The sequence below is a fragment of the Helianthus annuus genome, chromosome 12 (genome assembly GCF_002127325.2).
Source record: "Helianthus annuus cultivar XRQ/B chromosome 12, HanXRQr2.0-SUNRISE, whole genome shotgun sequence".
Lineage (NCBI taxonomy): Eukaryota > Viridiplantae > Streptophyta > Magnoliopsida > Asterales > Asteraceae > Helianthus > Helianthus annuus.
In genome coordinates this window covers 18,724,837-18,740,047 of record NC_035444.2, presented here as the reverse complement: position 1 = coordinate 18,740,047, position 15,211 = coordinate 18,724,837, and the positions used below count along the sequence as shown (strand labels likewise).

General features: G+C 37.9%; 1 long non-coding RNA gene across 1 annotated transcript; it reads right to left on the bottom strand.

Annotated features, from left to right (window-relative positions):
• Positions 1 to 11,675: 11,675 nt before the first annotated feature.
• LOC110896500 lies at positions 11,676 to 13,016 on the bottom strand. Its single transcript, XR_002567946.2, has 5 exons — positions 12,904 to 13,016; positions 12,612 to 12,783; positions 12,391 to 12,448; positions 11,946 to 12,093; positions 11,676 to 11,835 (listed from the first exon to the last, which is right to left on the bottom strand). It is a non-coding gene; the product is annotated as an uncharacterized LOC110896500 (long non-coding RNA).
• Positions 13,017 to 15,211: the final 2,195 nt, after the last annotated feature.

The following is a 15,211-nucleotide window of genomic DNA, read 5'->3' as shown; positions in this document are numbered from 1 at the left end:
AGTTCTAACACAACATCCAAAACCTTCAAACCTGACCGCGAAGGTTGGTTTACAAGTTTTTCTTTTCTTCTTCGTGCACCATTCTGGCAAATGGTTCGAAGAAGAAACCACCTCCAAGAGGTTCGAAACATGTGCAAACCTTCGAACCACCATCCAAGAGGTTGGTTCGAAGTTTGTGCAGCATTACTATGAAGGTCCCTAACAGGCCTTCAACACAACAACAGGTGGCAACCCACCTGACGACATGCAACGGCTGAGAATTTCGCATCAAGCGAAACCCCTTCACCGGTACGGAAGAGGCATAGCCGGATTTTTTACCAGATCACCAGGTTGATCTGGCCTAAAATTTTCTCCAGACTGCCACACTACCTTCCTACACCATAAGTCCAGTACTCCTCCCACGTGCAACTTGCACAAGGGAGCAACACTAGACTGGGGGGACTTGAAGGGGTATGGTCCCAAAATGACCATTACCCGCATCAAACAAACCCCTACCAGCAAGCAAACCGCACCCATGCGGTCACATCCTTCGAACCCATTCGGTTCGAAGATGAATAGCTTGACCCAAGTACGAAAGAAGATGAGCATATCGATGCGGCTGGCACCGCATCATATGGCCATTTTCGTCACGACAAGGGAAGCGAGCAAATAGTCTCCACATACGATGATGCGGCCAACACCGCATCTCGCGTATTTCTTGATCACAAGTAGGAGACGCGGTAACTTCAGACGTTACCGCATGCAGCGATGCGGCTCGCACCGCACCCTGCATATCCAACAAGTGGACTGACACGCCAGGCAAGTGGCTGACACCACGAGGCAAGTGGCGCCGGCGACAGTCCCCTGTCAGAGCTATTAAAGCAATGGGCTGACGTGGCGTAACCCCCACGGCCGGCGAGACTGACACACCTGCAACGGTGCAGCTCGTCGTCAGCCCATCCATCAATCTCCTCCTTCACTCCTCGGCTATAAATACCGACCCCAAACCAGGTTTGAGGTATTATCTCTTCACAACTCTAACTACTACTATAATCTTGCTTTGCTTCCCAAGCAAACTACTGATTCTCACGCCGGAGAGTGGTAACAAGGAGCACCCCCCACCCCATCCTCCTTGTTACGAGTCACGGCTTGTTTCCTTGTGCAGGAGATCATCCACCGGTGACCCAGCCAGCGATCTCCGAGAGGAAGGGATTAACCCTTCTTGACGAGACCAGTGTGTTAACCCTGCCCGGTTAACCATTGTCTCATCAGGTGGGTAAAAGGGTTTTGGGTTAAGAAATGAAAAGGTTTAGGCTCAAAGGGGTTAACTAGGGGGAGTTTTTGGGTAGGTGAAAAGAAAAATGAAAATAATGGTGTTAGAAAGAAAAAGGGTTAGTCCTAATGCCTCCATCATTTTCTTACTTGAGTTTAAGTTGGTAAGGACCGAGAATGAATTGTCGTGGCAAGTTCTAGAGTCGTAAGAACCAAGCGGCTATTCACACAAGAAACGAAAAATGAGCATTTAGCGTAAAGATGTATATTTGTATGCTCAATAAAGGCTCAAAACTCAGTTTTGTGGGAATGGGTTTTTACGTGATCAAGTATATATAATCAAATTTTAACTAAGCTTGTCATGCCGTTTCATAATTTTCTTATGTTGGTTCTTTTTATCACGACGCTATCGGTTGTAAATTTGTAAAAATATAACCTTGTTAGAATTAGAATTCCCAACTTAAACTTAGACAAGTAAAAAAAAATTGAAATTTTTTTGAAAAAAATTTGGGGTGATTAGCGGTTCCAATAGAGTTTTGTGTAAGGCTTGTTATTAGGACTTGCAAAATTCAAGGTTTTAGCATCCCCCCCATACTTAAATTACACATTGTCCTCAATGTGTCCCAAAAATAAGTTTTTAGGTTGATTGAATATGTAAAATGGTGTTAAAAGCAAAATTTCATGTTACTGGCAGTCTGTACACGGCCCCGTGGTGACCGGGCACGGCCCCGTGTTCAGGTGCCAGTAACAAAAATTAAAGAAAAGAAACAGAAGCCTGGACACGGGGGCGTGTTCAGCGAACACGGCCCGTGTCCAGTTACCTGAACTGGGCAATTTTCTGCAGGATGTTCAGCACGGGGCCGTGTTGGCTTGACACGGTCCGTGCTGATCTTACTGTAATGAAGAAATTGTTGTCGGATGGCCCTGTTTTCGTGCACGGGGCTATGTTTCTCGTTTCCCTTGTTATCCTTTACCATCCTGAGTGTGTTTTATTTATTACAACACCATCCAAACCTTAAAACCATCATTTCACTAAAAACCATAGAGAGATACATAGTCCTAAGATGCTATTAAGTTAGATAAGAAAGCACAAGAAGCATAAACCATGGGGTTCTAGCCTACAAGTTATTTTAATTAGCAAAATTTCCAAGAAGCTAATAGTCTTGGTTGGATGTGGCTTTATAGAACTCCTTCTTCCGGGCATGGTCTCCTCATATGTCGGCGAGCTACTCCTCTATCTCCCTTGGGAGGAGAAAAGAGGGCTCGCTAGCGTTAGTTTGAGGAGTTGCGACTTCCACCGGGATTTCTTGTAGATGATCAAGGGGAGGTTCCGCCGGAATGTCGTCCCACCCGGTAGGGTTGTTAACTTCAAGCGCTAGGTTCCAATCCTCTTGAGGGAGGACGGGTTCCATCAGAGGTGTTACAAGAATATTTAACCTCTGGTGCAAGAGGTTAATTTCTTGAAAGCTATTCTCCAGCCCCACCGTAAGATAGTTGATACGGTCAATTAGGACCTCCTCCGCTGAAGTCATTTCATCGAGAGCCTCCCTTAATTCTATGACATAGTGTACAAGTGTAGCCTCAATGGAAGGCCTTCTCCCTCTTCGACTGTTTGATGAATGCACGGAAGATGTCTCGCTATTTTCACTCGACATTCTACGAATATAAACTGAAAATAGCTTATTTTGCTGAAACAGTGGTCTGGACACGGCCCCGTGCTCAATGAGCACGGCCCCGTGTTCATCTTTCTGCAGAGTTTTGAAACAAGGAATCTTGAAGTTCTAAGTTATTTTCTAAACTTGTGAGGCCTTTTTGAGAATTAGTAACTTAAAACAATATTATACAACTTATTTTTAACAAGATTCTTTGAACAAAACTCAATAATCCTTGCCATAAAGCTTGAAACTTCAAACTTTAATGGAGGTTTTTGGAGAAAGATAAAGAAGAAAGAAATGGATAAAAGAGGAAAGGACAAAATGGTTGTTGGAACCTTCTTTTAGAACATACCTAGGATAGTTGAGAGAAGATTCCTTCAAATCTCTGTCCCTAGATGGTCCAAATGTGCAGAATTCTTGGCTGCATTTATAGAAAACGACAGCGTGCTGGATACGGCCCCGTGTCGGCTGGACACGGCCCCGTGTGCAGATAGAATTCTGACACAGTTTGTCCGTATTCTGACGTAAGAGTCAGAAGGGAATCTTTTGGTGGACACGGGGGCGTGTTGGCTGGACACGGCCCCGTGATGAGGGGCTGATTATGAAGTTTGTCTGTTTTTAAGGAACTTATTTGTATCGGGTGGTTCCTTACTGGTTGGAACAACCCCAAAGTGCCTAAGATACCTTAATTGCTCTAGACTAAGACGAGAACGCAAGAGGTTGTCGGTGAGGGTAATTCCTATGTTTATTTTAGGTGGACAAGTCCAACCCTTTTCCGGGCTCTCCTTAAAGAAGGTATATGCCGAATCGCTCAGGTCTATGTATGCACCGAACGAAGTCGATGGAGAGTCCTTCACGGCACAATCGGCACAGGGACGACTATCGTCCATGTCTTTGCTAGATATGAAGGTAAGATTGGAAACAACGAGGTTGTTTTCATGCGATCCCAACACTTCTTCTTGATTATCGTCTTGGGATGAATCAATGAAATCCTTCCTAAGCTCTTTTAACCAATTAAGAATTAGATTTTCTAATTGAATTAACTCGTCAAGGAGCATTTCTCCTAAAATATCCGGTTAGGCGCATTCGAGGGAGAGATAGTGATTATTTTTACTTTCGCCCCTCTTAAGGTTATAGGGAGACGATGGGTCTAAATAGTGGGGCTTATAATTTAGAAAATAACATTCTAATTCTATATGGTTGCCACCACATAATCGACACCACGTACCATAAGAGTGCCGAAAGTAAAAAGAATTACCATCACTCATGTTTGTGTCAGAAATTACCAACCGCCAGGATCTAACGGTTCTGTTTTCAGTAACTGAATCTTGGGCACGAGGGCGTGTTGAGTGAGCACGGCCCTATGTTCAGCTTACTGTCTGACTTAAAACAAGATTGCCAGTTCCAATGATTGGGCACGGGGCGTGTTCAGCGGGCACGGCCCGTGCTGAGTTCTGCAGAGGCTGAAAAACTAAGAAAATCCAAAAAAAATAAAAAGAAAATAAAAAAAATGATTAGGCCATTGATTCCTAACTTTCTTAAAATCCTTGTGTCCCCGGCAACGGCGCCAAAAACTTGATGCGCGTTAGTGTATATATGTTTTAGGTGTATATTTTAAGCCTTTTTTACACTTTTAGCCAAGTTTTAAATTTATAAAACACGATATTTACTAACACTAAACACACATATGGGCAAGTGCACCCATCTTCTTGGACGTAGTATAGTGTTGGTAAGATACCGAGGTCGTCCAAGGACACAAGAGCTTTTAGTACCGGTTTATCCTCAACGTCTAATCAAAACAAAATGTTAGAAAAGATTTTTAAAACTAAGAAAATAAAACTAACTAAAATGTTGAAAATTAAAATAAAAATAAAAACAGATAGACAAGATGAATCACTTGGATCCGACTCGTGTATAGTGTAACCTTTGATTATTTTCGCACTTTTGCACTTATTTAAGAGATTATCTTAGTTATTGTAGTAGGCCCCTCTTTTGAAGGTGACGTTACCCTCAACCCAGTAGTTTGAGTCAGCAAGGATACAATCCTAAAGGGTTAGATTATTGAAAGATAATTAATTAAGTTATTAATGCATATTATGGTAGGCCCCTCTTTTGAAGGTGACGTTACCCTTGACTAAGTAGTCGGAGTTAGCAGGGATACAGTCCTAAATAGCCGGGTTATAGTATTAATAGTAGTATAATTTATGAGGGGATCAAATAGTTTGGACCCCCGCCATCCAATACCTTTGGGTATTGAAGGAGGTCCTACTAAATTTGACCCAGGTCCCTTGCAGGATCTCTAAACGCTGAACAACGGCAAGACTCTTACCAAACCGTTCCCTTAACCCCCGACCAGGTAGCCAACATACCTCCATATAGACCGTGGAGATATGAATGGTGAAAATCTTTTATTTTATATAGATAGTAAAATAATGCCAAGACACCACGGATAAACGATAAGGAAGAATCACCTTCAACATAAGAAACTAGTTATTAAAGTCATTAATACAAAACCAAATAAAAAGTGCAAAAGATTAAAAATAAAAAGTATTACACTAGACACTTGTCTTCACCAGGTGATGTAAGAGACTTAGGCAAACATGGCCTTTGATTGTCAAGAACTCTTACGATCAATCTTGGATCCCGAGACGACTCACACACTCTATGATGGACAATGGATGATGGTGGTGGATGATGGTGTTGTGATGGTGGTGGGTGGTGGGTGAAGTGTGAGAGAGGTGGTGTGCCAAGGGATGAGTTGAAATGGCTCCAAGCACTCCTATTTATAGGCTGAACAGATGCCTGGGCACGGCCCCGTGCCCACTGGGCATGGCCCCGTGCCTGTCTGACACTCTCTCTCTTCATTAATTGTAATTCGCAATTACAATAAATGCGCCTGCAGTACTCTGACCACGCCCCCGTGTCCGCTGGGCACGGCCCCGTGGTGGGAAATAGAAGCTTCTATAGGTTTGTCTTTTCTGCTGCTTCTTGGGCACGGCCCCGTGCTTGCTGAGCACGGGCGTGTTCAGTCTTCTGTCTTCTTTGTTTTGCTTGGGAGGATGCTGTCGAGGGGTCTGGCAATCCACTTTTGTTCCTTTTCTTGTATTTATGTTAGATTTTGCTGTCTTTTTGCTTCTTTTGTTAATTTGAGCTCATTTAATCCTGAAAATACAAAAGGAAGACAAAAGCACACCTTTTCCAACATTAGTACTAAAAAAGGGTTAGTTTTATGCCAGAATTGATATAATTTATATGTTTCATTTTGCGCGTATCAGAATTAATCTGGCAAAATATGCATATGTGCATAACTATGCCCATGTGCATTAACATGACTTACCTTATCAACAGGTTTGTTTCAATAAAAAAAACCCTAACCCTTACCAAATCAAATTTCATATTACCACCAATCATAATTAACATTAATCACTGATTAAACTATTACGGAAAATTCTGCACATGTGTATAACTATGCACATGTACAACGAAAAATGACCTTGTTGACAAATTCTAGTAGACTGTGCACATGTGCATAGCATAATTATGCATATGTGCATCAACATGAATGACCTTATTAACCTATTCTGGAAAAATTATGCACATGTGCATAATTATACACATTTGCATCAACATGATTGACCTTATTAACCTAATCTTGCAAAATATACATATGTGCATAACTATGCACATGTGCATTAACACGGCTGACCTTATCAACAGGTTTGCTTCAATAAAAAAACTCTAACCCTTACCAAATAAATTTCGTATTATCACCAATCATATCTAACATTAATCAGTAATAAAACTACATAAAAAAACACATAAATACCACATTACATATAGTTCTATCACAACAGTCACCTCTAATCTCTCAAAAATCATATATATCGAACAATTTTCATTAGTGCAGATATGAAACAACGATTTAAGCGTCCTATTAACATATAAAAATCTAAATCGACGATTAAGCGTCATGTTATCATATAAAAGTGCAAAACAAGGAGTATAAAGTTACAAATTCACGAAACGGTGTAGCGACACTGAATAATCCGACAACAACTAGATTACCGCGAGTCCGTTGGACGTCTGTTCTTCAGATTCTCTCTAATTATGTCACAGTCTTTGATGATTATGTTCTTATTGCCCTAATTTCGAGCAGATAACGAATATATGATCGATGATTCTGTTCTTATTGCCCGAATTTCGATTATACGATGAATACACCATGAATGGTAAGATTGAGATGACGAATTTTGGAGATTTTGGTGTGTAGACGTGAACTGAGATGAAGAATTTTGGAGATGTTGGAGGATCGAACATGAACTGAATGAAAAATATGATTTAATTGTTCTTTGAAGTCCAGTAGGAAGAGGATGGACATGTAATTTAATTTTTGTTATGTATTTACACTAATGCCCTATGTTCACATTGCTTCTCGCGGTTCTCGCAATAAAGGTGGTTCTCGCATGAACCCTAACCTATATATATATATATATATATATATATATATATATATATATATAGATACTATTTCTTAACAATAATTCCAATAAAAAATCATATTTATTTATTCATGTATTGACTTATATGTTTATTTGTTTGTTTAAGTATTCATATATTTATTTATTAGTTATGTTTAGAAATTATTTATCAAAATTTAGCACTCATAAAAATATAATAACATAAATGATTTTATGTTATTATTCCTTGAAACAATAATCCTAATCCAAATCATATTTATGTATTTATGTCATCATTTATATTTACTTATTTATTTTGGTTAGGAATTTATATATCAAATATTGTTTTAAACAAAAGTCTCTAAATAAAAGAACCTAAGTCCATAGTCTTGTTTATGTCTTTCCGTTTGTTTAAGATTTGTTATTGTATTTTTTAGGGTAATTTCATTCGGGTTGTTCTTTTTCCATCGCGTTATCGTTCATGGATTATCTTCGCAAACAGTGAGTAGATATTTTCTCCTTTTTACTTTAAAATATTTTGGGGTGTTTCATCGTGCCTTAAACTCATATTCATTTTATTTGATAAATAAAGCATGCAAAATTCATTGTGTAGAATATGTGTTACATGTTTATTAGTTGTTGAGAATTTATGTGGTAGTTGAATTAGTTAAGATGTGGCACCTGAGCAAAATCTGCAGCAATCTTGATTGCCATCCGATCCACTGCAGCTTGGTTATTGTGATTTAAGGCTCAATCGTCGAATGGCAGTTCGAATGAACTGACATCCGTTCCATAGCACTTTGTTTGATTGTTAAGTGTCAATTATCGGATCACCATCCGACACTTAGCCTGTTGTAAACTCTCGGATCACCATCCGACACTTAGCCAATTCACTCATTATTATGTCTTTAAATCTGATCCGATCCATGTGAATTATTTGAGCGGCCCACTTATATCTCATTATCAATCACGTGATCATTAATTGTGAATTCAGAGTTGGACGGTCCAGTTATTATACTATACGGTCTGCACAAAATAGTCAAGTCCACTACAGTACTCGGTCCAATTAGATTTTGGTTATATTGACTGTTGTCGACCATTAAGTGTTTCAAGTTTATAAGTATTGCATGTGTTGGTTCATTAATCAAGAAGTCAGCTACACGTGATAAAGTGATCCACTGCATGTGATAATCAATCGGTCCAATAGCATTACAATAAATTGATTCTCGGCCCATGTGTTTAATAAATGACAACAGGAATTCGGCCCAATGTATGACTAAATTTAATTAGGCTTGGTAGAGCCCAAGTGGTTATTTAATTAGGAGCCGGCCTTTGGCTTAGCTTATATACATACATGATCTACGTATTATGATAACACAATCATACCCCCAAACCCTAGACTTCTCTAGTCGCACATGGCAGTGGTAGACTCCCCCCCCCCCATCGAAGTAACCCTATACTTGTGAGGCATCACTTGTATATTGCAGTTGATCGGTATGTGAGTTGTTACTTTACATAAGTTATGTTTAGATATGCTAGTGATTATATGTATTAGGACTAATTTCAACATGCTAGTAATTGTGAAACATGATCTTGTATGTGACTGAATAATTGTGAATCATGATTCTGCTTATACGCTAGATTATGACAGTGAAGTATATGATATATATTCATGGATCGGCTGTAATTACTACTATGTTGTGTAGGGTAGGGTATTGTTGGCATGTGTATGTTTATTAGTGTGGTTTGCGAATGACTTATATAAATGGTGATGTTAATATCATACGCTACTAATGATGTTAACGTTAAACCTGGTTAGGGTTGGCCGATCCATATGATATTTGGGTTATGACTTATGTTATTAAGATTATGGGTAATCATTGTTAGTCAGTGACTACGGTGTATAATATTGTTGATTTGGGTGCTACGGTTTGATAATGTGAAGAATATAATTGGTATGATAAATTGTTATGTTGTCACGTAATTGCAATATAGGGAACCGATTAATTGAGTTAGGCATATGGGGTTCACTGTTAGAAACGAAGCAGTATGTTAATGGGATCACACAACATCACTAATGGGCCGCGCGAGTCAAAGATGGATCACTAGTTTGTACGTTGCACATTTTCTGGTGTCAACAAATTAACTGTTGCGTGAATTGTATATACGAATTTATGTGACGGATTGGTTTATGAACTAAGTATACACTAGAGACTATTTAATTGAGTGTTATGGCTTGAACTTTACGTGTGTGCGACATGTATCTTGACTGTGTGATAAGTGAATAAGGAATACGTGACTTGTTGTACGTAAAACATGTGGTATATATGTGCGTAGAACTGACTGTTATCGGTAACCCTTTTAGGGCGTGTTTGTTCAACTGATAAACAAGATACTTAATCTTACTGAGCAAACCAAAAGTGAGTTCACTGCTCTTTTCCAAGCATGCATCCTGGGGAGGGATAACGGGTAATGTTCCAGGGAGGAATGTCGGGTTAATGGGATGTTTGTTATTACTCATTTCTATCATATAAGACCCCTTACATCTACTGATAGTTGCCGGGGAGGCAACGAGGTTATTAGTTGATAGCGCTATTAGGTTTGGCACCCTCACATCGTACCGGGGAGGACGGGCGTGAACTAATTACCTTAAAGCATGACCAATGTTTTGATAGAGACATTGGGGTTGGGCAAATACATCTTGTAGCCATCTACGGTAATCGAGTTAATAACAACATCAAATTGAATTATTGAATTATTGAACTGTTGAACTGTTTTATACACATACCTGGTAACTAAACGCGTTAACAAAACATTGAACTCACCAGCGTCGTCTGACACACTTGTCTACATGCTTGTAGGTCGTTAGATGTCTTGGATTGGAACTTGCTGTCTGGAGTAGCTGGAGTGGTCATGGGTCGACTGGAGGGATTCATGTGATTGAACTATTGATATCATACATTGGTTTTTGAAACAGTTTAACATTGGTTTATTATTTGCTTCCGCTGGAAATGTTGGTTTTCATTTAAACTCGTTGATGGTATTTTACATTAATAATTAAGGATTTTATTTTGAAACTTGTACGCGTTCAATGTAATTAGTGGCTCGTTATTGGTACGTCACACACCTAACAGGGACATTCCCTAGGTGGTATTTTGGGGGTGTGACAAGTTAATCAAAAGTCAAACATAATTATGGATCTATTGGTTAACCATTTACCCATGGCTATGGGTGATTTTTTATTACATTGAAAATCCGGATGTTACAACTTGAAAATCCGGATGTTACAACTTTTTTACGGGCAGTTTGGGTTTCGACCAGGTCCACCATAGAAAAAGTATGTGCCCCAGAAGTTATCAGTAGTGTTGCGCGTCAAAATATCATAGCAATTTTGCTCATGGTAGGTAGATACTTCTGCGGTCCTTAAAGCGTTTGATTGATCAACTGTTTCAATCTTTCTTATATAACTTGCTTTACGATACCATAGTTTAGGGAACTGACCACTGCCCATTTGGGTAGTTGTATGACGCCCTTGTGAGCGTGTATTTATAATCTCTCCACCCCATTGTATCATTGACGCACTTTTCCTTAAGTGTGTAAACAACGAGGATGGCCAATACCCTCACTACTACAAAAATAGGCATTCGCTACGGCCGAAATCGTAGCAAATCCGTAGCAAACACCCAGTTTGCTACCGATTTGCTACGAATTTAGTCCGTAGCTACAAGTCTCGTCGCGAATTTATTTGCTACGAATTTTAGCTATGAAATCATATTTTGCTATAGTTTCAGCTACAAAAAGAAGCGTCGCTATTTCAGCTATGGATCTTGCTACGAAAACTTTTGCTACGAAATTTGCTATGTAATTTTAGCTATGAAGTTTTTAGCTAGGATTTTTGCTACATGTTTTTAGCTACGAAACTTTAGCTATTGTTTTTACTACGGATTTTTAGCTAGGATTTTTGCTACATATTTTTAGCTACGAAACTTTAGCTATCATTTTGCTACAGATTTTTAGCTATGATTTTTGCTACAATTTGGCTACAAAAAATTTACTACGATTATCCTACAAAATCTATTTACAAATTCAAATATAGACCTTTGCTATGGATTTTGCTACTAATTTAATTAGCTTTTGTTATTCCTCTTATTCTGCAATTCATTGCAAAAATTTGTTTTTATATACAAATATTTCCAAAATCATATAAAAAGTGACAACCACAAATAAAACCGAAGTATCTATAAATTGATTAAAAAATCAAAATGTATATTCAATAAAATTGTACAAAATATTTAACAATAAATAGCCATAGTTTCCAAACTTTCTATATCCCAAATGAAAAAAAAAAAAAAAAACTACTCCATCCCATCAAGAACAAAGCTTCGTATGGATGCAACACCATATAGAATGTATATAAACCGCATAGTTTTCTCTTGATCTTCATAACTACTAAATCCCCATTGCCATCTTTTCTGATCAAATGATTCAAACCAAATAATATGTCCAAGCATATACATGTTAGGCTCATAATAACTAATTACCAAGAATATAAAGCAGAGAACAAAGAAATGTAAAAGTATACCATATGTGCTGGCAAAATTCATGAAGATTTTTAGCATAAGTTTCCCAACTTTAGTATTTTTATCATGATGTTCAATGTGTGTGTTTTAAGCTTGATAAATATGGAACACAAAAGAAATTCTGAGATGTAAATGCACGAGGGCGTGAACCTGAAAAAACATTAGGTGTTTGGTTATATATGAATGAAAAAAAATATTAAACTAATTGTCATGTCAAGCATAAAAAACTTTTTTTTAAACTATGCTCATATCAACTTGTATATCATTTTTTATGTAGAAGTCTGAAGGCTTTCAACGTATGTGAAAGAGTTCAAAATTTTACACCCAAACATAGTATACAAGTTGGTATAAGCACTAGTTTTGAAAAAAAATTCTGCAAAGGACCCATCTAAAATCTCAAAATAAATAAATAACCTAAATCTCAACCCCATCCTCGACAAAGTGTACCTGAGTAGTTGTAAGCCTGTGAAGCATTCAAAACCATCAGAAACCTTAAGGCCATCATCTATAAATCATTGAGAACAAAAACACGAGAGAGAACAAAACACAGTTAATTGAGATTTCTAGCTATGTAATACAATGTCCATTTGAGCTTTAAATAAACACATATCAATAGTAATGATGATTAACTATGAACGGAGTTTAAAAAAAATAAAACGATCAAGTACCCAGTCACGCCATCCGAGTAGTACGTTTTGAATGAGTCAGTTTTGGGGGTGAGTTTTTGAAATGGGTGTATTCTGGAAGACACAAACTTGAACGGTTGGGTAATCGAAACCATTCTCTTCTCTTCTCGGTTGTGCCTCTTGAGAACTCCATAAACCATCAATTCGAATATACCTAAGATTTGTATTTGATGTGTAAATTGTAATTACTTAACATATATAAAGAATTAGAAAAGAGGTACATATGTAAATAAAAAGAGCATGTTGAGGAAGCCAATCAATTATCCATCCATACCTGCGTTACCAGAAGCTTCCATTCACAGCAATCACGGAATTTTTTGGTAAAGTGATGGAGCAACCACTATGGCGAATTAAGGGGGGAGATGTGCGATTTGGAAGGAAAGATATTAGGCAGGGAGATGAGGGAGGGAATTATGGGGCGGGAATTTTGATTTTTTTTCACTTTAAATGAATTATGTTTTTTATTATTTTATAACAATATACAAAATTAAATAATATAAGAAGAAACCGTATAGAAATAAAATCATATTTTACTTTTTTTTAACGATGTACGGTTAGGATGTCGCTCACCGGGTTAGCAGTTAGTATGTTAGTATCATTAAATTAGTCAGGGCCGGCTCAAAATTTTCTAAATTTTTGTAGGCCTAAAGCGAATAGCAAAATTGGTTCCTATTATTCATATATCATCTATGTATACGCATAATTATAGATCATAATTCATAAACCTCAATTTAACAATCTCAAAGCCAAAATTACCAACATATAATATATTTTTTTTAGAATTTGAGGCCCTACGAAAATGAAGGCCTAAAGCTCTTACTTTATTTCACTCCCCCTTTAGCCGGCCCTGAAATTAGTATTAAAATCTTTCTTGCCTGGACTTGAACCCAGGACTTTCAAGTGAATGAAAGTTTCCCACCTCCTCCTTGACCACTAGGCCATAAATACTTGGTTACGTATATATATATATATATATATATATATATATATATATATATATATATATATATATATATATATGTATGTATGTATATATATATAGGGTTAAGTTAACGTACACATGCCCTTATCGTACATTAAGTACGCTACAATCTCAGCCGTCAGATCATCTTTCCGCATTGAAAATCGCATGTTGTTTTTTAGTAACAATTTCGCATGTTGGTTTTTTAACATGCGATTTCATCAAAATTACCACATGCGAAATTGTTACAAAAAACCAACATGCTATTTCATCAAAAATTGTCACATGCGAAATTGTTACAAAAAAAACAACATGCGATTTTCAATGCGGGAAGATGATCTGACGGCTGAGATTGTAGCGTACGTAATGTACGATAAGGACATTTGTACAGAACACTTTCTCTCTCTCTCTCTCTCTCTATATATATATATATATATATATATAGTTTAATAAATAATTTTTTATTTAGTTTTAATAAAATAAAAGTTTTTTTTATCTCTAGTTAGTCTTAGTGTGCCATATGTGTTTTAATAATCTATATTGGGTTTAGGGGTGGGCAAATTGTTGGCCGATCGCTCGGTTGTAAATAAGTCAATTGGTTCGGTTTGTCAACAAGCCAAACATGAGCAAAGGTCTGTTTAGCACGAATTAAATTTTTATTAATTTTTTATATATATAATTGTATATATATACATATACAGACAAATTACAATTATATTTATAATGTCTACCACTTTATTGGGTTTGGCCCACTATATGCAAATATACAATTATATTTATACTTACCAGGCCAATCAACCCAATAAAATATTTAACACTATGTTTTATCAGCAAAACACAAAGATTATTAGTCGCCCGTCGTCAATCGTCTCCCCATATCACCCTACGCCACAATGCAACAATTGTTCACTGTAGTATGCTCTCGCCTCAGTGGCTTCAACCTGAGTCTCATTCTTGGACAGTCGGACCTTAGGCTTAGTGTCATCGTCAGACCCTTGGACATCAGTCGTCACCCGGCAACCGAAACTATTCGTCGCACGCTCGAAAATGCTTGTTCAACTTTCATCTCGATTGTAGAGGAGTTAATTGACTCGATTGGGTTTGTCCGCTCGGTTCGGTTTGGCTCGACTCAATTCATGAACAACCCTAATTAAGTTTTAACTCTTAAATTTAAATGGTCATTATGGCCATTAATGTAACAGCCCAAGTGAACCGTGCTAAGATATTGTCCGTTTTGCCCCAGATGGGTTACCCATCCAGAAACTCATGGTTTTGTTTCCACCCGACGAGTTGCTCGCCCTCAAAACGCGTCTTGGTAGAGAAGGTTTCCACCCCCTTATAAGGAAGGCTTCGTTCTCCTCCTCAACCGATGTGGGACTTACATCTCGTTGTAACATCCCACATTGGTTATGAAGGGGAACGAAGGTTTCCTTATAAGGGGCTTGATACTTTCACCATCATGGCGCGTTATAAGGAAACCTTCAAAAGGAAGCCTTCGTTTCCCTTCAAACCTTCACAAGGAAACCTTCATCGGTCAAGGAGGAGAACGAACCTTCCTTATAAGGGGGTGGAAACCTTCTCTACTAAGACACATTCTAAATATGTGAGGCGATGGTCGTTC